This window comes from Haemaphysalis longicornis, unplaced genomic scaffold, assembly GCF_048455015.1.
Source record: "Haemaphysalis longicornis isolate Haplotype H1 unplaced genomic scaffold, Haemaphysalis longicornis Haplotype H1 scaffold_13, whole genome shotgun sequence".
Lineage (NCBI taxonomy): Eukaryota > Metazoa > Arthropoda > Arachnida > Ixodida > Ixodidae > Haemaphysalis > Haemaphysalis longicornis.
The window spans coordinates 89,162,673-89,187,269 of record NW_027526233.1 but is presented as its reverse complement, the minus strand read 5'-3'; the positions used below and the strand labels follow the sequence as shown (position 1 = coordinate 89,187,269).

At 46.6% G+C, this 24,597-nt stretch overlaps 1 protein-coding gene and 1 pseudogene across 2 annotated transcripts in view; both read right to left on the bottom strand.

The window, feature by feature from the left end:
* The window catches only part of LOC144164382 (uncharacterized), a 44,084-nt gene extending 30,191 nt beyond the window's left edge, over positions 1–13,893 (bottom strand). For both annotated transcript variants that reach the window (XM_077694904.1, XM_077694905.1), the window contains exons 1-2: positions 13,723–13,893; positions 2,307–2,437 (exon numbers count right to left, since the gene is read on the bottom strand). The gene's annotated coding sequence lies outside the window, so the exon portion shown is untranslated. The remainder of the gene's footprint in view (positions 1–2,306; positions 2,438–13,722) is intronic.
* On the bottom strand, positions 2,367–23,675 carry LOC144163941 (speckle-type POZ protein B pseudogene; annotated as a pseudogene).
* Positions 23,676–24,597: the final 922 nt, after the last annotated feature.

Sequence of the window (24,597 nt, the reverse complement as noted above, 5' to 3'; positions counted from 1 at the left end):
CTGTTCCCAGCTCTCAAGGCTCTGTTGGCAGCCTCATCAAAAGCTCTCCCCACCCCTCCAAATGAAGACCACCCCCAACCTGCCAATCAATGCACGCAACGGCTCCCAAGAACAAGCTTGCACCCCGATCCCTTTTCCCCAAAACTGCCCTTTCCCAACCCTCCACGTCACTCCATCCCTAAACCCTAATGGCATCTCACTCTCCAATAGACTCACACTTCTCGCAAAGAAGGAAAAGACTGAAGACACGCTAGGCTTCAACTGGGTTAATACCAAAAGGGAACAAAAAAACCCGCATACATGTACGTGATTCGAATCTGTACATGATTGGTGCTTCAGTGCACCATCTTCAACACTTTTAACAAAAGAAGTATACTTTTTGGTGAGAGAAGCGGTGTCCCTTGACAACGCGTGACTGGTGGTGTGAACACGTGTCGGTAAAGATCACGTCCTGTACTGCGACCGGGCGTTGTTTGTGCTTCAATGTAAACAGCGATAAGACCGAGTGCAAAGACTGCGGCGTTTTCATATCCCCGGAATAAAGTGTTTGTTTGTTCCGTTGCTTGTTTTTTGAATCGTGTACACAAGTGCGCGTTTTCTTGCTCCCTTCTAGCATGAACCCAGTTGAAGCCTAGCACACGTTTCGTCTTTTCTTTCATCCTGTGTGAAAGTTTGCTAGAAGCGCGAGTTCACTAGTCGGCGACCAAGTCGCCAAACTCTCCGCTCACAAAGACACCTGCACTGTTCGCACATCGCCTACCCACAGTCCTACACCTTGGAGCAGTTGCTCTCAAACGCAAGTGTGCTGGGGATCTGCTTTGGCCATGCGTAGGGACAACCCGGTCCCTAGATCCCTAGAGTGGATCCCTAGAGAAGGCAAGCGTGGCAGGGGGCGGCAGAGAGTTAGGTGGCCAGATCAGATCAAGAATATGCGGGGATAAATTGGTCGCAGTTAGCACAGGACCGGGGTAATTGGAGATCCATGGGAGAAGCCTTTGCCCTGCAGTGGGCTGATGATAATGATGATGATGGAAGAGGACAACCCGATGATATGTGTCGATTCGTGTCGTATTTGCCCAGCAATGTGGTCTTGAAGTCGCCCAAACAGCTATTCTGCACCTGCCACTTGAGTGTTCACTTTGGAACACAGTTCAGGTGTTGCTCTAAAAGTCAGCTTCATACACAGAGAAAGTAAACGTTTGAGCCGTGCAACAAAGCCACTTTTTCCCACTGGCTCTACAGAGGTTTGGCAAGGGGAAAACGCTGGGCTGGGGGGGGGACCAGTTTAAGGGAGGCATTCACGGACCGCTTCTTGAAACGTGGTCTTGAGCAAAAATTTTCCAAAAAATAAATTTCGCGTGTTAATTTTATTTGCAGTCTGCAAATACCGAAGAATGGGCCTGGAAAATTTCATAGCTGTACCAAAAGTATTTACAAAGCTTTTGCCCTTTGAAGTGACTCAAATGATCATTTTTATCTGTTTCCAAACTTCGTGCCTTGTTTTCTCGGAACCAACTTTTTTCAGCTGCCATGATTTGAAGTGCAACAAAAGCACACGGATGAACAACAGAGTAGACGAGACAGGCGCTAAGTTAGTGCCTGTCTCGTCTACTCTGTTGTTCGTCCGTGTGCGTTTGTTGTGCTTCAAATCATGGCATCTATTCACCAACACTAGCCCAGCAAGAAGTTCTTCTCAAGGTCAGCTGTCGGGTACAATATCTTGGGATGTACTGGTCAGACTTGCACCATTCTTGCTGCATTAGAAAGCTCATGAACTGAACACTGCAACAAAACCACAAAAATATAGAATTTCTTTTTGCTAGCACAAGATTTCACGCCGTCTGTTTTATAAAAACATTGGTAATTCATGACATGACCTTTGATAGGTTTACAATGTTTGCAGAAACAATGTTAAAATTACTGATGGGGCATAGTTGCACTCCCTGGTCCTTCCAGAGCACACAGGGACAAAAAGTACTCGAGTATTTCATAGGCAGATTATTAAAAAATTCCCCGAAATGGAATGGCATAAACATGTTGCACAACTGTGACCTTACACCTCATGGACGAAAACTGACTGCATATTTATGCTCAGCATGTTAAGATACACTCAATGTGCAAGTCTCAAGCACATAGGTTATAAAATAACAAAAATGTCCTCAAGACCAGTGCCTCCCCTTACAGGATAGGTTAGAAAAAAAGGAAGATAGAAGGAGAACTAATCACAGGATGGTTTACAGAGCAGTTATTACATTTGACGATAGTCAAGTGGTGTAGCAAGCTGGAATAAAAGAGGACAAGCTTACAGGGCAGACAAAAGTACAGGCAGTCGACTCCCCCGGCTCCTCCCGAAGAACCCGGTGCCCTCAGAGCTGCACAGAGGAAGATCCGGCCGCCCGCTCCTTGCTGTCCCCAGGACAGGAGAGGCCAGGGACGGCTGCAAAAGCACAGGAATGGGTGGGAGAGACGAAGAAGAAGAAAAAAAAAGAAAACGAAAAATGTCCGAAACTCCCAAGCAAGGACTGTCGGACAAACGTGTTTCAAATTTTGACTTTTAAATGGACGTTTTTTCAGTACCGGACCCTCTGGCGGCCACCACGGCGAACTAAAAATGGCAGTAAGGCACGCCCCCAACAATGTCAAGCTTTCGGAGAACTCGTGCACGAAATATCCTGGCCCTGCAGTCTCTCTCGCACTCACCCGTCACCCCTACCTTTCACATAAATGTCACGAAGCAGCAGAGGCGCACGTTCTCGTCACTAATCTGCAGTGTTCGAAGCGCCCCTTTTCTGTTTTTTTTTCTTTTTTTTCCATTTTCGTTACCCCCTCACTGGCAGCCATGTGCTGGCAGCGTGGTCAGCCTCAAACGTCTTTGCCCCTTTTCTTAGAAAGCCATTATTGTGCGCACGTACGAACCCACCACGAGGTATCTAAAGACAGAGAGAGAGAAAAAAGAAACTCTGCAGCGCTAGACGGTATAGCTCTCCCTAAGCAGAGAACTAAGGGGCGCCATTTTGTTTATTTTGGCCGAGGCGCCTGCCAAGAATGGCGGACCGGCAGCCCGCGCATGCGCAGATCACTACCGGAAAAAGGACCATTGACTAAGACGGCTTCACACACCAAAGCAACACGTGGGCTATAAGGCACCCCGCAGTGGAGGGCTCCGGATTAACTCCGGCCACGTGGGGATTTCCAACGTGCACCGAAATCCCAACACGCGGGCGTTCTCACTTTTTGGTTTCATCTCAAAACCTGTTGGGACTGAACTTGCTGCAGCTGGTGTTGAGACCGCAGCCTTAAGTTCAGTAGCACAGCGCAGCACCGAAATACACTGGGACCTCATAAGGTCAGCTTCACTGCTCTACACTGGTTTTTCCCAGGGACAATAAAAGCATTCTTTATTTATTTTAGATGCGAAGCATCTCATGCTCGGGGCTGTGTCCCCCCGCGTTGTCCGCCGTCTGAACTCTACTGCACACGCGCGTCTCTTCAGCCCCGTCAGCGTTTGGGCTGACGTCAGCGCAGTCCACTATAAAAAGAAATAGTTAGGTGTCGCCCGGTTCCGATCCCACGACTCTCTGGCCGCAACGGGAGGTACGTGGCGCTCTTCCCACTGCGCTACAAACCGAGACGGGAGCATGTGCTACGAACGCGCCTTATGTCCTTCACTCATTCAAACTACGTCCAGAAGCTACTGATACAACAAAGGCACACGAAGCTGAATGTCAATGGAAATGACGAACTGAAAACTAATGGAAACTTCAGTCGACCCCATGGCTGCTTTTGCATACTACTCACGGTTCTCCTACGGGAAGATGGTGTAATTATTTTTATTTTTTCGAGATACAAAGACCCTTGCGGCTTTCATAAATACCCCACGAGACCTCATTTATCCCAACGGAGCGCTGTACACAGCCTTGGTAACTATACACTCATGCATCATTTTTCTAGGGGGTGATATAAGGAGTTTGATATACCGAGGTATGCCAACCCCAGTGCCTTTTGTTAAGAGTATTTCCGTACGCCGGTAAAAGTGCGAAACATCAGGCATTACAGCCACACAGCTTTCCCAGCTGACTCCATTCTGAAACGCCGCTCACTTAACAGCTTTCTCAGACTAGCAGTGCTTAGCTACCACATGCAAGCCAGATTTAGCTACACTGCATCAGATATGCACTTAAAAAACGGCAATCCCTACAGAGTGAAAGCTTGGGGGACCTTGAAGTTCATGTTTCTCAGCCCATAGAGTCTTAGTCCGCATTCCTGAGTAGCGGGCAAAAGGTCGAATTGAACTGGCAGTTGCATGTGAAGGTACGCCTGAAAGGTCACAAATTTATTTGTACTAATGGGAGGAGCTGGGCCTTGGAAAGGGATTTTTTGTGGAACTTTAAGCTTCCACTCGAAGCAAGCTGGCACATGTGAGCGAATCACGATGCTGATCCCACAAGTGTACATACTACTCTCGGCAGCAGAAACTTGCAACAACAGGGAGGCTGCCAAAAGTGCGGAAGCAGGTATCAACCCCACAACCCCATTTCCGCACACGCGTAAAAATCGATTCACTGCCTCAACTACTCTCCCCTCAACATTGGCAGGGCACCAGGGTTGACCGAATGGCCACGCAGGCAGCAGTTATAGGCAGCATGGAGACAAAACACAAGCACTGATTCCTTAAAAAGACGCCTCGTCCCGATAACGATGACACTGATGTCTTCACGAACTGCCGTAGTTGGAATCGAACAAGGGTCCCTCACGCTGTGAAGACGGCGGTACTTCATAGCGTACCAGTACTTCAAAGCAGGAGGTACCATTTTGCGCCGTACACCCGAATCCCAAATGTTAGGCCTATGGAGTGCACAGCCGAGAGTGAGAGATGCTCCGGGTGTTCTACGAAAGTGGTGCGTACCTCCAGTGCAGCCCAAACTTTTGCAGCGTGAAAGGGGCCACCCAGAGAATCCACCACGAGAAAGCGTCCCGTTCAATCGTCTTCGTCGTTAGACGGAGGGGGGAGGCAAGATGATTTTTTCTAGTGCTGCCCATATTACATCCCTCCTGCCTTTTAACTTTCTCGGTTGAAAATTGTCTTTCGTGGCTAAAATGAAGACGAGCGAGTAAACCAAGGCTTCTCTCCTTTCACATTGAACAAAGTTGTGTTTTGGTTTCGTGGCCTTTTTAAAACGGTACCTACCATATTTTCGTGCGTATAACCCGCACCCCCGCTTTCAGCTCGTTGGAAAAGAAAAAAATCCTCGCGTATTGCCCGCACATTTGATACAGGGAAGGCTGCACCAAAGCTGCTGCTCAAGCAACACATCAGATACTATGCAGACAGAAAAAACGTATTTAGTAAGTAGAATACACTCACTGCAAGGCGAAAGTCACAATTCACTTAGGCTCTCGCTAGAGTTATGGAAGGCTTAGTCAGTTGTGCTGCATAGGAGCTTCACGGCACAACGCGCATTGCCGTGAAGTTGCACTAAAGCAAGAAACCCCGGGTATTATCCGAACCCCTACTTTGCCACTGAAATTTTCGCATTTTTGGTGCGGGTTATACGCGCGAAAATACGGTAAGCTTGGCCCCTCTTGGGTACTTGCCATCACTTGGTATGTGGGAATCGAAAGGGGGGGAAGGGTGGGGTGGGCAGTTTCCATCTGGCACCAAATGACTTTTTAAATCTATACCTAGCAAATCCTTTGCCTACGCACTTTTGGCCAATCCCCCATCTAGGGGCTTGCACGCTGTGTGCGTATATGTGAATATAGTAGGCAAGGAAAATTTTCCCAACGCAAGACGACAACCTTGCAGACCTATCTGCAAAACCTAATGCCCGCGTCTTCGTTTTTACTGCCCCCTTCCAGTTCAACAAAAGCGTACAAACCACTCTTTTCCCTCCCGGGCTTCATAACAGTGCCTAAGATCTCCACACAAGAACACGCGACCGTACATCCGAAAGCAAGGACATTTGGGTGGGCGGTTTTAAGACGTCCACTTTGAAAGCAAAGGCTTCGATTCCCTGTACCGACATTTTTTTTTTTAATTTATTTAACAAGCCTGCAGTGACAGACTCTGTGCCATGGTAGCACTTCACAATGCATTCCGTAGAGGCAGAGGAATTTGTCGCTTAAAAGAGCGTTCACAACGTAAATTGCAAGGCCCATTGCCTGGACAACCCGTCACCCCAACAGAAAACTCGTTTACGACGTGCTACTGCTTTCCGAAGAATCACAGGCAAGGGCACAATGCTAAAAGACTGTTTACAACTTCCAAAACACCCTCTGTAACTCGTAACACACTGCAAGACATGCTCAAACCCCAAACAACCCACACGGGACAGTGTAGCCCCACTGTGCAACGCTGTGGCTGTAACCAGAGTTCTCCACAGTGAAGCTATGCCTGGGCTAGGAAGCATGCCTCAGTGGAGGGGAAGATTGAGGGGGCAGACTGGTCTTAGAGCTATTTTTTTTATTTACCAACCAATTTTAATGCAACTGCACTGAATTGTAGAGTTCTTTGTGCTGATTTCACATCTGCCATTAGATTTTTTGCAAGTTGACTATATTTCGAGTTAACTGATGATTAATTGCCATTAATTTGGGTCGCAGTTACAAAATAACCACTCCATACAGAATGGCAATGACCACGTGGCTAGGCAGACAAATGACTAAAGAATACAACGTTGGAAGAACTTTTTTGATTCAGCTATTTTTGGTCGTTTTACAACACAGTGAACTTCGCTTCTCCCGCGCTGTGCCAGAAATGGATCGCGGGTGGTGCCAATTGAACGCAATAATAATTTTCCAAAGTCTCCATTTGAAAAATTTGTTTCCGACATTGTATTCTCCACACATTTCGGTATCAGAAGCAAAAAGAGTTACAGTTGTACCTGCTCTGCGTGCCGAGATATCCGAGAAAGAAATGCTAGCTTTGCATTGCAAGAAAAGTGCCGTTTCACCATCGAATTCTGCGCTAACTGAGCTGTAGAGTGCACTTTAAAATGCTATTATAACATAATAACAACAAAATACGGTTCCTTTTGATGAGGAAATTTACAGACTGATAGAAAAATGGCCGTGGAGGCTGAAAATGCCATGTTTCCGAAAATGGATTTTTTGACCGTTTTTCAGCCCCAAAGACACAACTGCCCCCTTAACGCAGACCAGCAGGTGAGCACTTCCAACACGCGCACACACCTTCACAAGAACACTTCAGTCATCCACTTCCCGCTAGCCTGCCTGTGGATCAACTAGCTGCGTCGTAAAACCATCCTGCTGTACCTTTCCGGTCCCCGGGAAGCACCGAAACTTCTGCTTACTGCCAGTAGCACCACATTTGTGCCTGGAACAGCATAGAGTTTCACACCGATATATACTAGAGGAAAATCTGTCGCTGCAGTCGCGGGCCGCCATTGCCGCTAGCGACGTTCCTCGCCTCCTTGGCTTAGCTATGGCTTCTTTTTCGTCTGAAAGCCAAAGTCAAGAAGAAAGGGTAACATTTTTTTCTTCTTCTTCATCGTGCCTGAAGCTTCTACATAATCACTGACAAATTAACCTTTTTGGAGGTTCAATTTTATACTAACAACACAAATTCGATTATTCTTCTGCAGTAATATTGTTGCGTCTTTGCAGCCAGAGGCAACATTTCAGCCAGTTCATGAGCTATGCCAAGGACAAGTGGAATGTGCCTGCCGGTACGTGGCGGAACGCTCGGTGAAGCGTGGCTCCCCTAGACAGTGGCGCCAGATTTCCCTCTAGTGTATATTAGTGTGAAACTCTGTGTGGAACAGCTGCCTTTCGCAACCCACAGATGATCCCAGTTTGAAAGCGCCCTTAGGCTAACGGTACAGGACCCTTCCAAGGCAAAAAGAAAAAAGAAAAATGCACGTTAAAGAGGCCAATCTGTGCTGACAACTACGATACAAATTTTATCGCAAACTTCACACAAATAACCAAAGTATTACGCAAAACCGACGGAGCAGTGACGACCCCCCGTCCCTTTTCCGATGACTTCTCTACGACGTCAGGGAAGCTTGTTTTCGCGATTGGCAGCCCTTGACTGAAACCACCGCCGAGAACCATGATTGGGTGATTGTAGTGCAGCTAACACACAAATGTTTCCACTTCCGGCCCATAACGTACGTCTTTTCTGCTGGTATTACGCGGCTGTCACGCGCAATTTGAAAGTTCTTTCAATACTTCTTGTTTTTTTCTTTCCTTGGTTCAAAAACATAATTTGTGGCTGGAATGGCACTGAAGGCTACTTCCTTCAAAGTGAACAAAGGCTGCATTTCCCCTTCACGGCCCGTTTACGTCTCCCAAGAGTCCCAATTACTGCAAACTCTTTCTGAAAGCGAACACTGTTTTCAGGCTGCCGCGTACATAAGCCAGGCATGGTTTACCAAAGCGCACAGCTTGGTCGTAGTTACAATCTCTTTTCTTTTTAGCCAACCATCACCAATATGAGGACAATATGAGCCAACCAAGTAAAGGGCTGCACTTCTAAAGGGTTTGCAATGCTCAAACGCACTCGCAAAGGAGCACACAACACAGAAAAAACGTGTTTACTCAGTTTCACCTATCATCTATTCAGTTTGGAAAAAAAAAAAAAAAAAAAAAAAAACCTAGCCTCTGGGAAGCTCACACAGCTCCGCATCGAAAGACGTTTTTTTAACTGAAGCAAAAAAAAAAAAAATCACGAGATATTCAAAAACTTTCAAATTTCACAGTACAGTGATGTAGTACAGACCAGTAGTAAAGAAAAAACAGTTGTCCCCGATTTAACTGCAGACGAGCTTTCAGTGATGACGTCAAACAGAACAAGATAGGGGCCCCTCTACTACAATTGCTCAGTTGCTGGAAGGTCGCCACTGCATAATTTGTTTTGCTTAATATGTCCACTATTTGTTCCAAGTTTTTGATAAAATGACACCACTGTTATCTGGAATGAACCGAAAGTGCCTCTAATGAAATGAAAGTGCCTCTAATGAACCAAACTTGTATTCTGATTTCATGGCTCTTTTAATGAAAGTGCCTCTAAGTAAGTAAGTTGTGGTTTTTTGGCACAGCAACCTTTCGGTTATAATGCGCCAGACGCAGGGTAGAATAGTTAAGCGACGATTAAACAATGTTATTCAGGGTGTTGTGAGGATTAAAAACATTTTAAAAGGACTCAAAGAGGCACATAGCTAAAACCGGTGTAGAAGGCCGGCGTCCTCAAAAAATTGGAAAACGTTACTAAAATCCACCAACGGTTCATCACTAAGTAAAAGCGCAGGGTGTAAAGGGATGCAAAAGGTGTATAATGCTTTGAAATGTCTGATGCGTGCTGCTTCAAGGTGTGGGCAGCTTATGAAAACATGAAGTACAGTAAGAGGTTCTCCACAGTGGTCACACATGGGTTTCTGTTCTTTCTGGACCAGGAAGCCGTGTGTGAGCACAGTGTGACCTATTCGCAGTCGGCATAAAATAACCTCATAAAAACGATTTCTGTGACAGCAACTTTCCCATTCAGATAGGTATGGCTTAACTAGGTGTAACTTATTTTCAGTCTGTCTGTCCCATTCAGTTTGCCAGTACATTGTAATGGACTTTCGTATGGTGTTCCGAAGGTCCTTGTAAGCAACCTTGGACTTCGTTATTGCACAATGCTTAGTATGGTATGCTGCTCTATCGACAGTTTCATTTTCTGGAATGCCGATGTGGCTTGGTACCCAACAAAAGACGACACTAACCCCTGCCGATGTGAGGCAGCACAGTCGAGTTTTTAGCATACCTACAGCCGCATTCTTTGAAGGGACAAGGGAGGTCAAAGCACGTATGGCGTTAAAGGAATCTGTAAAAATTGCCACTTTTTGTAGTCCATTTGCTATTACGTCTTCAGTAGCTGAGGTTATACCAAAAACCTCTGCAGTGAAGACACTGCCCTCATCAACTATCCTCTCAGCTACAGTAACTGCCGACGAGTTTACAAAAGCATAACCGGTGTGACCAGCAGTTTTTGAACCATCAGTAAAGTAGTGGCAATAGCTACTGTATTTATCCTTAAGTGCAAGAAATTCTTGGCGCAAAAGCTGGTGTGGAAAAGCTTTCTTGTCGTATTTTAACAGCGACAGGTCACATTTGACAGCACTATAGTCCCAAGGGGCTAAAGCGTCCGAGAAACTCAGAAGAGTTGTCGGGCATATCTTGAAAGAGTACAGAGTCATGTGCTCCTCCAAACGGAGGGCAAGAGGGCGGACCACTCTTGGTTTGTTCTCATAGAGCTTCTTGTACTTATTTTCAAACAATTCTCTGGCACAAGGATGGTCATTTATGCATGCTATTTTGGCTGCATATACTCCACTTAGGTACGCTCGACGGTACTGCAGAGGCCACTCATTGCACTCAACGTAAAGACTATCAACAGGGGAGGTACGATATGCACCTGACGCAAGTCTGAGGCCCAAGTTGTGCACTGGATCGAGTGAGGTGAGAACAGATTGGCGAGCTGAACCATAAACAATACAGCCATAATCAAGACGAGACCGTACAAGTGGAAAGTGCCTCTAATGAACCGAACTTGTATTTTGATTTCATGGCTCTTTTAAGGCAAACACAACGCCCTTCAAAATAACTCTGGACAGGACGTTGCAATGCACCCCACAGGCTACGCAGGCCATCACAATGTCCAGTGCAATGGTTCTCCCTAAACTAATGACCTGCTTTGAACACCTTGCCAAGAGTGGCATGTGAGTAGCTGGTTGCACTAATTCTGTGTTCTTTTGTTTTCTTTACACGTTTAAAATCCAACGACAGGCCTGTTTAAAACCTGCTCTAGTTTGTTGTTGTTCTTCTCGCACTGCAGACGTAAAAAGTAGGGACTACCGTGGTAAACCAGTAAACTGGTTCACTGGTCACCCCAACAATGAAGGATTTATTCACACACAGTGACATTCTGTGCAAGCAACAGTACGGATCCCAACAAATCTTGGTACACCAAGGGTTTGCAAAAAATACCGCTAATTAGACAAAAGGAATGACTAGAAAGTGCGGTTAAAGGAACACTGAAGTGAATTTGCTAGACGTTTACTTGTGGGTGCGCCGCGCTGTAGGACTTGGGAAATCTCTTATTTGACTGTTTACTCAAATTCCTGAGCAATAGTCCACTTCCAAAGACCCAGAGGAGAGTACAGTCCGAAACACACACCTGCTATCTCTTCCTGCATACCTATACATTCCTTGCCAGAACTTTGCCAGACATGCACGTCTCGGTCAGGGGCCATTGTACGCACGCCTGAATTAAACAATTTTTGAAGCTGCTTTTGCAGTCCGGGCAGCTGGAATGCTCGCTGCTCAGTGAACAGCAGTAACTAGGGCAGTAAAGCACACTGAATACGTTGTCCATCAAAACAAGAGCATTACACCCCGAACTCACACGACCTGGAAGAAACTTTTACTGCAGTGTAAAACTGCCACCAAGGGATAACCTTTTTAACTTAACCTGTCCGTTGCAATAGTTATGGCGAAAGGTTGGTTGATTTTAACGCTGCTCAAATTCAGAATAACATTCCTAATGATGTCAAAAATAAAACCAATTTTATACAATCAATGAAAACTGTTTTTCTGGCTCTACAAACGGTGTCCACCCCTAGGTGAGACAAACTACGCCTGCTGGTGGTCTTTCCTTTCCATGTTAACACTAAATTCATTCATTCATTCACAATTTTCATAACAAACATAGTCTCATTACAGGTCAAGTGATGTGACCTAGCGTTGAACTCTGACATGCACCCCAAGAGTCAGAGCATGTAGTATTTGTGTATAGGTGATTTGATTCCTAAATTCAGGGATGAGTTTGTGAATCGATCATTAATTGGTGATAGCACTCTTGTAATTTTTGTTATTGGCACAAGACATATTCGTCTCCACTTGCCGCAATTGAATAGTATTCACCTGTTACGACAGACGTCGCGCTAGCCTTCGGCTCTGGGTTCAGTACGAATGCGAAAATGTATTGCATGCTGTTGACGAATAAATCTTGAAAAATCTTGAATATGCTTTTCCTTACAACGGTAAGAACTTCAAGGCTCAGCCATCTGTCCCAGTGGGATTTAATTAGTGAACAGTTAAGAACAGTGAGACTCTATGAGCAGCTAGAGGTAGACATGTCTGGAATGACGTAACGTATTTACTTCAATCAAGATCCTTTAGCTAAGCTAAAGCTCTTTAGGTTCGCCTAGTTCTGAACCCACTGTACTGCAGGCAAGCCATAAAAGGGGTGGTTCTACAGGACACCCTTTTTTTTTTTTTCAAAAGCGGAAGAACTCGAATCTGTCTTTTGCATGGAATACATCAATCCTTATATCACATAATGGCATGGCAGTCAAACACATGCACGGTAGTGGCACCATCATCAGTAGAGAGAGCGAGCGAGAGAGAGAGAGAGAGAGAGAGAGAGAGAGAGAGAGAGAGAGAGAGAGAGAGAGAGAGAGGACTTTATTTATTTAGTGGCCCGGTAATTTCTCAGACGGTCAGCTATCATATCTAGTGGGGCTTAGTCTGCCCCATCACCCACTATTTCTATGTACTACAGCTCAAACTTGTTTTGCAACTAAAGTTGGATCTGGTCTCTGCTTGGATATGCTGCCAATAGAATGTTACCTTAACCGCCCCAACTGCACAACTGAAGTACTACTGGTAACCTTTTAATGATTCCATTAGGTATAACGGATAATAGGCACTAGTTGCCACATTGTTCAGTAGTGCTGTTATGACCATAATTAGTTAAAACATATTAACTATTCACACAAAACATTTACTCACTGACTGCATAACAATGGGGGTGTTACTATAAAAGGATATCACCACCACAGCCAGTGTTTCACTTGTATCTGTGTTGTTGCATCTTTTTCAAGACGTCTTTTTTTATTATCTAAACCTAATTTTTAAAAAATGTAGGATGCCAATAGCTCAAGTATTTGCGCTTTTCATTGCACAAATACTTCTTTGTGCTTTTCACAACCTAAACGAAACCCAAATAAGGGCCTCGTTCACCGAACGCGAAGCGACCGCAGTATCACAACAAAAAAAACGAAAAGAAAAACAAAATTTCGCGTACTGCGACAATTTTAAAGAAAATGTCCCGCCAAGTACATAACTTGACCTTTCAAGGCGCAAAAACGGCCGCAGTGCTTTCGGGTGATAGCGTAGCGATGCAAACAGCAGCCACCGAAGAGAGAGAGAGAAAAAAGGCCCCAAATATAACGTAACAAGGGCATTCCTTCCGCGTCCACAAGCCGCTCTCCCAAAACAGAAGCGGCGATTTTTCGGCGCTTAACGCAGCGGCACAAACAGTCCCTCTCAATTACTTCGCCTGCGCTGCCGTTATTAAAGTTTCTGAGGCGTGAAAACTATGCCGCAAACGCGAAATGCCGGCTGCCGGCATAACATCCGTAACTTCCTCGAGCATCGCTAGTGCAGCTGTCGATTAGGTTACTGGCGGTCGCGGGCTAGTTCACCCAGCACGAGAAAAGGACCGCGACTGCGCTTAGGAGCTCGGTCACAGCCGCAAAATGCGCGAACGCTGCCCCCCGGCCAATCGTTGGCGGCAATCGGGAAGAAAAAGCGGAAAATTTGAGAAAGCTCGACCGATGGGTCGTAGTAGTACTAGCACAGCTTCGCGGTTTTGGGGCAGTCAAAAGTTGGGCGGCCAGCGCGCCGGTGGAGGCGGCCAGCGTCGATACATACCTCCTTGGGGCTTGGAAGAAGAAAAAGACGAGCAAAGGCACGTGTTTGGCCGGCTCACGGCGAAAGTTTCCAAACAAAAGGGCACGCGCCGCGGTTCGCGCCTGGGTTGGCGCCGTTGTCATAGAACTCTATCTGCTGTTGCGCTTGCGCACAATGTTTGGGCTGCCGTCTCACAACTACGCCAAAGTACGACGGAAAAAAATTGGAACAGTTTTAAGCGTCAGCTTAATCAAAACTGTTCAAACCTTCATAAATAGTTTTCAAAACTAATTTGAAACGCAATAATTTGCCGCAAAATTTAATTTTTGTTGTTTTTAATGAAACAACTCGTTGGCTTGCTTTTTGGGTACTGGCGGTACATTCAAAAGACAATCAAAATGTGCAAGTGGTGTAAAGGTGTAAATAGAATCTCGCTGGCAGTAGAGTTTTCTCATTTCTTTTTTGGTAATTCATTCGGTGTGCACGTGTGTATGTACAGGAACATGCTCCTATCTTTGCGATGGTCATAGCGGTCATAGTCGGCACAGCTCAAGGGCGCTTCGGCGTTGCGTGTGGAGCGTGTGAAGTTCCCCTGCGTAGCTCGCCTTCACAGATGCAGGCCAGCATGGCGTCCATTCTGGGCAATTTTGGCGTGAAAGCTCAGCCGGGCAGCTTTTTCGATAGCTGTGTGTGAACGCGAAGTGACGGCACTGCGGATTATTTATTACGACTGTCATTTTACAATTTTGACCAGGCACGTTCTCGCTCGACGGTTCTCAAGCCTCTCCTTTGAAGCGTAGCCGACAGGCAGTAACTCTTGACTACTTCCACTGTACTCACAAAAGATTTTTTTTTGTTTAGATACTTAGGGACAATTAGCGCTAAACTTATCTCCACCGTTGTTTTAACGAAGTGTTTGCGCACCGTTTATGTGTTAAGCTTCCTTGCATCGCAGTAATGTCATGCAAAAAAAGCCAACTTACAGGCGTGTCGCGGTGCGGCAGTGCTCAGTGCTGCTTTCCGAATACTAAAAAAAAAAAAAGACGCACAAAACTCACTCTTTATCGATAGCACTGCACTCCGAATCAAATACAATGCACTATTCGCGCGGTTTCAGGAGTTTCGAACATTCGCACAGCTATAATTATTTTCCCTCTGAGCACGTACTGTGCGCTTGAAAGAAGCAGTTAAACGAAAACACTGCAGCAGTTCCTCCTAAAGCCATCCCACAAGAATAAGAGTAATTTTAAAAATTCTTAATTTTGTTATCCTTACCACAAGATTTGCGATTTTGCTGTTGTTTCCTCTTCTTGATTTTCCCTGCGTGAAATCTAAAACGTGGTCCAAGCTTTAGCTCGTAGAACATGCGCCGTTTATGATGCACGAGAAAGAAGGCCCTTTCTCGAAAAAGCACAGTTTTGGTGGCGTTTATAGTCGCCTACATGCTTCTCTGCTGAAAACTGTGAATCTAGGAAAACATGTAGGATATAGGATTTCCTCGCACTCAGGCACATATGCTGAGGTTTGTGTGTCCTGTCCCTTGAAATTGGGAGAACACTCAGAGTGGAAAAGTGTAGCAGAATGCTCGTCTAAAACTTTTAGAGCACTCTTGCCACATTCAAGCGCTCTCAACATTGCAGCGAAGCCAGCTAAAAACTGACTCTGACATTCGGGGTGCTGCTAACATCTCGTAGCCACGTGGCCGGTGCTTTTTATTTTTAGATGCAAAGCATCTCTTAGTCGACCCTCCGTTGTCCAGCGTCCGCACCTCTCCTCCTCTCCACACCACCTGTGATAACACCACTCTCTCCCCTCCTCCTCTCCACACCACGTGTGCGCTAGCGCGCGCTGCTCCTTCTCATCTCCCCTCTCCACACCAGCTGTCCAATCACGCGCATGCGCGCTGCTCCTCCTCTCCACTCCCTCTGCTCTGCAAATAAACCCGGTTCGCGCTCCGCTCAGTTGCTTCTTCGGTACTGTGCCGTCCGATGACTGGAAATGGACGCCAACGATTCCGTCAGCGAACTGGCTGGCACACCTTCAACTATAGAGCCAGCCAGCACACTGTCAGAACCTCGAGCACTTCCGAAGACAAGGCTGCACAGAGGAGCACTCGCGACGCCGAACGTAAACAGCAGCGTCGAGCAGCAGATTCCTCGCTTCGAGAACGAGAAGCCGCTTTGAAACGCCAGCGGCGAGTAGCTGATCCCACGTGAGAAGATGGTGTAATTTGTTTGCTTGACAGGATTTCCCTTTAACTGAAAGTTTTCCCTCAGCTCGCTTGCACCAAGTACCAACACATAGAACCAATCAAACTTATAGAGCCAGGTTGAAAAAATGCCACATAAAAAGGGGTGCTTTAGTCGTCCTCAACGCTACCTGCCAGGAAAAAGTAGCCAGGCTTGAAAAGGCAGACAGCACTGCTAAACCGCCGCTGGAAGTGCAACTTAACTGGTGACATCATTCACTTCAATTGGCTGCTCTTAAAAGCGGGTTCCAACCAGTCTCTGAAAGTAATCGCATCTGTCACTTCAAATTTCTCTTTCAGTTAGTCAAAGGTCACTTCCATAAGAACACTTCCAATATTTTGTCATTTTCTTCAGGTTATGCTCTTAGAAAACCTTTTGTTACTGTTGGACTTCTCAGATGCCGCCACAATGTCTAGAGTGGGGAACGAGCGCTTTTTGTGTTTGTGGGTAAAATGTTGTTTTAAACACATTTTTTACTTGCCATCGCAAATTTTGATTGATTGATTGATTGATTGTAGGGTTTAACGCGCCGACGCAACGCAGCCGATGAGGCGCGCCGTAGTGGAGGGCTCCGGATTAATTTTGACCACCTGGGGATCTTTAACGTGCGCCGAAATCTCGAACACACAGGCATTTTTGCTTTTCGCCTCCATCAGAAAAGCGACCGCCGCGGCCGGGAAACGAACCCGCGACCTCGTGCTCAGCAGCGCAACGCCATAGCCACTGAGCCACCGCGGCGGGTCCATCGCAAATTTTATGCACACACCTGTTTTCACTGGAGGAACACTGCCTAGAACCACTTACATATTGATGTCTTGCCTCAAAGATGCCCAGTGCGTTCCTTTTGCTCAGCAGTGTTGGAAGTACGTATGATGCACATTTGCCGATTTTGTGAACAGTTTGGCTTATACATATATATGAACTCCTTATTTGAGGATTCTCTGTACTTTTGGCTGGGTGGTTGCATTGTGGGTCAGTCAGACACACAGACAGCACAAAATTTTCGGGTTGAAGTAGCTCGAGAGACACTACCTCCTTGAAAATTGTGCCATTAATTGGCCTTGTTCGTCGCCTCTCTGCCTACGTGTTTGAACGCAGCTCTATATGCTCGCTACTATTACATCGTTCAAAACACGATTTGCGAGGCGTTCTAGAGCGCGAGGTGTTTGTGTACATTTGTTTTTTTTGTTGATCAGAAGAAACGCCTGTGCATATTAGTATGTTTTTTATAGCTGTGACCACCACGAATGCTGAAACGAAATAGAGAGGGGTTTGTACCTCTACACTGCGTGCAAATAGGCTTTGTTGGTCATCCACTTTCAAAGAGTACGTATTTCCTTTTTTTGTTTCTCTCATTCTCGCGCGTTTGTCTGCACGTATAGTTGGAGAGTTTGTCCAGAAGACAGCCGCCCAAGCACAAAGGTTCAGTGCTTGCACAGCAGCTTTTCCAATGCAGCCACAGAACAGTTGGCCTGTAGCGTTGACGCGCCTTCAGCAGAAGCGGAAAGTCACAGCAGAGAGAAACGTTGTGCAGGCTCGACACATTCTCACACGGACACTGACGAAATTGCACTTAGACGGCCACTGCATAACAGTGCCAGTGCAACGCACTCATCATGTACACCCAGGGACAAATTAAATGCGGACACGCAGATACAAACCAGAACACGAAAAATTGAAAAATACTCCTCGTGGAAGTCCATTAACGACGCGTGGTACGCATATTGGGAAAGAGAGATTTCCCAACTTTGTTTTTGTAATTAGGCAGCATGTTATTTTGACTTGCATTGAAAGAAATCCCGCTATTTGTGTGTTCTGCTTCATAATTTACGCGTTCACGTTTCAGTCGTCCATGACTGCACCACTGTGCTTGTGGTGGATTCAAGGAGAGTAAGGAGGAGTGAGTGCCAGAGAGGAGCACAAAATCTTTCTCAACTCTGGACTTTGAAGCCTTCAAACCACAACCTCCCAAAAACTCTTCCCCCCATTTTTTTCCCTTTTTGCCAAGCCTTGCTCGGTGTGCAAAAAGGTGGCTTCGCTGCATTACTTGTACATCTAACTTCTCCACATAGCACGAACTTCAAGGCTGTCTTTTCGCACAGCCAGCTAGGCAGAAAAGCGAGATTCACAAAGCCAGCATGGAGATGTGTTAAGCTGCCCGACCAAATTGCTTGACAATATGACGTGCAGCGGCCTAAAATTCAGACACAAATTCAGACATTGAACCAGTATGTTGGCGACTTTAGCTGAAACCGCAAATCGCTTGGCATTGTGGCACGGATCAGTGTAGTTTACCGTCCATCACTTTCGCAAGCCCAAAAGGGGGTGCTTATTCCAGCTTGAGAACTACCGGTTTAGCCCAACACTTCTGCTTTATCTGTGTCCCCAATGCTTTCACTGAGGGAAACTGTGGGCCGTCCTACTCTTGCCGTTCTTTCCTACATTAAAGCGCAGACAATGCTTAGAAAAAAAAACTAAAATTCAGGGTGGCTCCACTTTAAACCTAAGCTTTCTTAAACAGTTCAAGCATAATGGGTTTGAAAGAAATCACTACAATACGTACATTGCAGTTGAACCTGAATTTAACTAAATTACTTGGACCCACCAATTGTTTCGTAAAATTGGGACCTTCCTGAAGTTCAGTGAGTACTACACTCAGGGGAACTGGAGGGCAATCTGGATTTGTTGATAAATTCGGAAAATTCGGAAAATTGAGCTTCAATCATCAGTTGTAGTGCACTACCGGGTAAAAAAATTTCCTGATAAAACTCAACTGTTCTGCATTGATGCACTTCTTCAAAAGCGACCTCCTGCTCGGAGGCTGCTGTGGTTGTCGCAACAGCTCTTCACTGCATGCCTTCATGCTGTACCAGTGAATTCAGCACTGCACAGCCCAATCGGTCACCAAAATCTGCTCGGTGATCTTTAAAAAAAGGAAAACTGAAAGCGGTTTTGCTAGTGTCTTTACAGCGGTCCTCATTGATCCACGAATTGACAAACAACCTTCTACAACAGTCTTGTTGTGCTGGTCCTGTGAGGTGTTTCAGCTGCCTATCACATCACCTAGACCGGCACAGTCGAAGTAGACATTTCACAGAGCTTCTGTCTTTCAATTTAATGGCAAGAAAGATAGATTTTCTTTGGAACAGCAAAATACCCAGGTAAGGAGATCATTTGTGAACACAAGTAAAAAAATTAAGGCACCACGAAATTCTGGTACCAGGGTTCGAGGCACACCATGTCACAACTCCTGGGGAAAACTAGGGTTCCGTCATTAGGAATGCGATGTGCAGGCCGTGTAAATGGGCTGCCAAGCCGTGGGCTTGGCACACACACAAAATGGTGTCTGTGCATTCAAAGCAGCGTTTCCAGTTACTAACTACGCACAATACTGTACAGTTCTTAATAAAAACCAGCTGTGTACCAGCAAACAGCTTGGAAACTGTGGCCACAGACGTGTCCCTTTCGTGGCTTAATTACTTTAACCTTCCTGTCATTCACCATACAGTCAAAACATTGGTCAAGCAAATGAGGAAACAAACTCTCTTGGTGCTGGCATTTCAGGAAGGACTCGAGGGGGAACTGACAGGCACTTCCGCACACACAAAGTTGTCAATTCTTTAAACACAAACCGCACTAAACATACGTTTTCCACTTTCACTGCGACACGTCCATGGCAGTGCTTTGTGTCAACATGGCAACATTCCTCCCGAGCTTATATAAACTTATCACGTCGAGGAACATGTATTTATTATTTACTCAAGATACCTTGCAGGCCCACGGTAGGGCACAGAGTGAGGGGGAGGAGCATGCAATTGCAAACTGAGGCAAGAACAAAACCGAAATAGCAAAAGTACCGTAATGTAGAAAAAACACACATACAATACATAACATACAAAGAGACAAAATGCAGTGCACGCAATGCAAAGAGAAGAGAAGAAAGCGCGAGTCGAGGAACATCAGATCAAGTTAAAATGACATGATATTACAACAGTTGTAAGCAGTGCGTCGGTATATCGCGAAAAGTAAACAAATCCGTAAAAGTTCAACTAAGCACTTGCGCTCTACCAATACAGCAAATATCACGAAACGCCACAAACGGGTCGGAAGTCACAAGTGCATAAAAAGTGAACTTTAGCGAAAGATTACGGTAGATTGTACTATATCAGGTGTAATCCAGCTCCCACAGACATACGTATACGGCGCCCTTCGATTTATTGTAGGTTCTTTTTCCATGGACGGAGTGGGGTGTAGAACATTTTTGGCTAAGGCTGACAAAACAGGAACATTCGATGGCAAGGACCACTGAAAGAATAACCAAGGAAGCCTCGCTTCCCAGCATGTAAAATCTCCCGTCCATGTGTCTCTTTCGAGCGAGCACCGTGGCAAAGCAAAAGCAAAGAGAACAAACAGAAACTGGTTCACAGATCCAAGAATAAGATGGTGGTGGGTTGGGTTTCCTGGAACAAGGCCACCTGAGGGCAAACAGTGCCCATCAAAGTTACCAGTACCGGTTAAAAGTGGCGCGAGGAGTATAACTGAAGTGGGACAGTTGATTTTGAAGAGAAATGGAATAAACGACAAATAATGGAGCTGGTGTACAGGGCCAGGCTAGATTGTGTGTGGAGAGAACCTATTCTCTGATAAATATCTACAAGCACTCTTAAAAGGAACGATGGGGTCATCAGTAATAAAAAGAATCACTGATGTGGTGGCACCTTGCATCTGTACAGCTCTCGAAAGTTTGCATAGTGTTCGGTCAAGTGGCCCTTACATGTAATTAGAATGTGAGTTAAGGATAAGTGTTCTCTGCCCCTGCTTCAAAGGGGTCTTGATGATCCAGTGACTCAGTTCTGTATCGTCCCAAACGTGGTATGATTACGTGCAGTTTGTTGTCTCTTAGTTGAGTAATGCTAACATTAAAGCACTACACGCCTGCATTTTCGCTACTGTTGAGCTTGGAAGCAGCGAGAGCAAACGCTGTGTGGTCCACATCCCATTGGATCTTTAGAGGGCACTACACAGCAGGAAACGCACTGCTGTGGTTGATGGGCCGGTAAGTGAAGCGTGTGACCGCCAATGTATTGTATCATCAGTCTACATTCAGAGCACGTACAAAATACAATTTCGTGCTCTGGCCCGCAAGGGTGTCAGCCACACTTGGGTTACACCATGGCAGCGACACCAGAGGTATGTTAGCGAACCCCCTTCAGAAGGGAAATTTTTCACATAATGGGGGTCTTCCCACTCCCACCAATTTGGCATTGAAATTGTTTTTTGCTATCACAATTTTCAGCGGCCTACAACGAACGCACGCATGCTCACGCACGCACATATACACACACAAATCTCTTGTATACATCTTAACTACTAGCAAGATCGGTTTGTTCGGGGGCAGTAAAACGAACTTTCAATAAACCAATGAATGTTCTTGTCCACTAGGACAACTTGGCCACTATGCTCCACATATCACATGTTTCTTCAGGTACAAAAAAGAAAAATATCACTGCTTTTGAGGTGAAACATCCCAGAGATGTGTTTTTTTTCTTCGTATCACTTGGGACGTCTTAGCCAGGATGGGATGCCGTCCCTGGAAGTTCAGAAACTCCCAACCAGGAAATACATAGCACATACCTAGAACTAGAATGTCTCTGTGCTGTACGGGAAGACAAGTGCTGCTCTCTCCTTCAAAAATTCATCTGAATTCGCAGTGCTACACAAAACACGCAAGTGTTTGTGTGTGACCATGCAATTCTTTTAACGGGGCCTTGAAGACAAAGTACAAGTTTGTTCCTGCCACGAGACTTTTCTTAACCGAGAAAATGCAAGAAATATTGAGAAACTTTCAAATTTCGATCTAATTGATTGATTTTAGGGTTTCACGCACTGACACAACGCAGGCCATGAGGCGCACTGCTGTGGACGGCTCCGGATTAATTTTGACCAACTGGGGATCTTTAACGTGTGCCGAAATCTCGCATGCACGGGCGTTTTTGATTTTCGCTTTCATCAGAAAAGCAGCCGCCGCGGCTGGGAATCGAACCCGCATCCTCGTGCTCAGCAGCACGCCTTATCCACTGAACCAGTGCGGCGGGTCAAATTTCGATCTACTCAGATGTAATACAGGCAGGAGTGATGTATTATGAACTGGCAATAAAAACATTTCTATCAGTGGGTTAGCTGCACATTAGCATTCAAGTAATGCAATCAAATGTAACCAGAGGGCCCGCAACACTATCCCAGTCATGTTTCCTGGGAGTGGCTTAACTTGGCGGCCGCCAATGGCACAAGCAAAATTTTCTGACGTCATACAAAAATAGCTGAACTGGCTCCAGTCGCCCATGTTGAATATGCATTTTTTTATCTTTTGATTGTTTCTTGTAAAGTTGAGATAAAGTTGTTATCGGGAAAATATGCCGTTTAATGACAGCAACTTGCATTTTGTCTTCTTGGCTTCTTTAAACAAACACACACACACACACACACACACAAACCAATGACTTCCCGTAAAGCTATGCTCAAGGCAGAGACTCACCACCACCCACTAAAAAGACTGTCCCTAAAATGAAAGAAGAGCCACTGGCCAGCCAGGCAAATGCAGACACTGCCAACAAATTCCCACATCCCCCGACACTCACGAGCAGGGCTTTGTTGCGGCGGACTGGTGGCGAGTCGCCCGAAGGCCTCGGCAAGGATGTGGGGCCTTTGTTGGCTGAGCGTCTTCCAGCCCGGAGTGGCCATGACGTCGTGGGCGCGCGTCAGAATCATGTCCATGGAGCTCGCCTTCAGCAGGTCCGCGCTGTGCTGGTCGGCGAGCAAGAGGAGTTCCGCGGCACTTGCGACGGTCACCTGTGCGCACAGCGACCTCTCGCACATGGCCTTGAGGCCTCCCAGCGCGTACTTGTCCCCGGCAGCGAGAAGACCCGGGGCCGCTGCGTCGACGTCGTCCACCGAGCCAGTGTAGACGAACTGCAGCATCTGGGACACGACGTCGTGGTCCAGGTCCGTTATGTCCACCCTGCCCCGCTTATTTTCCTCCATGTCGTGCTCGAACATGGCCGCGAAGACGACGGAGCGCGCCGCCAGGACGCTCTTGTGGGCGCGCATCTCGCGGCCGCCGACGCTGAGGACGACGTCGCTGCACCTCCCACCGCTCAGCAGGCGGCCGAGGTCTTTTGACAGCTGGCGCTGCGGCAGATCTTCCGCGGCAGCTTCGTTCACGCCCGAGGTATTGACGGTGCCCGCAAAGGCGCTCACTGAGCACACGATCCTAAATGCGCCGTGAAGCAGCACATTCTTGTCGGCGTCGAGTACCACGCCTCTTCCGATTAGGTTACCGTATCCCCAACCACCAGAGGTGTTGGAGTAGCGGAAAGAGCCACAAAACCGGCTCGCCACCCGCCCCTCAGCGTTGAGGACCGCGAAGTCGACCTTCGCCACGAAGTCCTCGAAGTCGCGATCCTCAATCGCTAAGAAGGCGGACACGTAGTCTTTCCAATTTTCCGAGTATCCCTTTGGATATACAAAAAGGCACCACTTCCCCTTCGCCCCCTCAGTTCCGGAAAACGTAGGGCTCCTGATTCTCTGACCCGTCTCCTCTGGACGCATGGCGAAGTCGTCGATGGTCCACTTGTGAGCGAGCATCGTCACGGCCATGCGCGTTCGGGACCAGCTAGAGCGAACTGCGTGCGTCGTGATTTCGCTCCGGTCGGCCGGAGTGGTCATGGTACAGTGCTCACACGCTTCAGAGAACGCGCCTGTCTATCGCTCGGCACTTTTCACTGAATGACAGACACAGCAAGCAAAACCGCCGGCCCGTATTTTGCAAAGAAATTGAAACGGATTGAATCACGCGCAGTTAACGGCCAGCGTTTAAAAAAATAATGATGATGATGATAATCAAAACAAGATGATGATGATAATGAAAGCCTCCCCTTTGAATCAGGGTAACAGCACGCGTCGTCTAGCCAATCTTAGTAATTTAAATTTGGCAGCGTCTGCTGCCACGCGTCTGCCACACGTGTGGCACCAGCCACGCCCCCCTAACAACGGCTGCTGCCACGCGTGACGTCATAATGACGTCATAACATTATAATTGTCATTATTTTGTGTAGTGTAGTCCGAAATACACATTTTTTTTTATTTGCAGTACAAAATAACGCACCATTGAACTGCTAAAACTTTTCTAAACAAATAATTTTTGTTCTTGCGGGAGCAGCCGGCGATGCTGCTGCTGCTGCCAGCTGCCGTATCGCGTACATTGGCGTACATAGAGTCGCCTATCCGTAAGCGGGACGAAGCTCCTATTTTCTCGGGCCGACAACGTAGATAAACCGGAGTTCATATTGTTGGAAGCACTATCTGAAAACGTGAGAAAGTTGCTTGTGATTATGTATTGCGTGGGGACCCAGCCAGCCTTTCCAGACCGCGACAAAATAGCCGCTCTCGAGTAATGTTGACCTGTGACCGCTTGGTTATGCTTGGTGTACGCCGATGGTACCTGCGTACAGTTTCAGCGTACGTGAGACGACATCGCACAGCCGACTGGCCCCGTTCGAACAAGCTACGTTCCACACAAGAAAAGACACCGTCCGAGCGTAATTCTGTGAACCTTCCGACGCATGTCGGCGCGGCGGCATCTGCTATC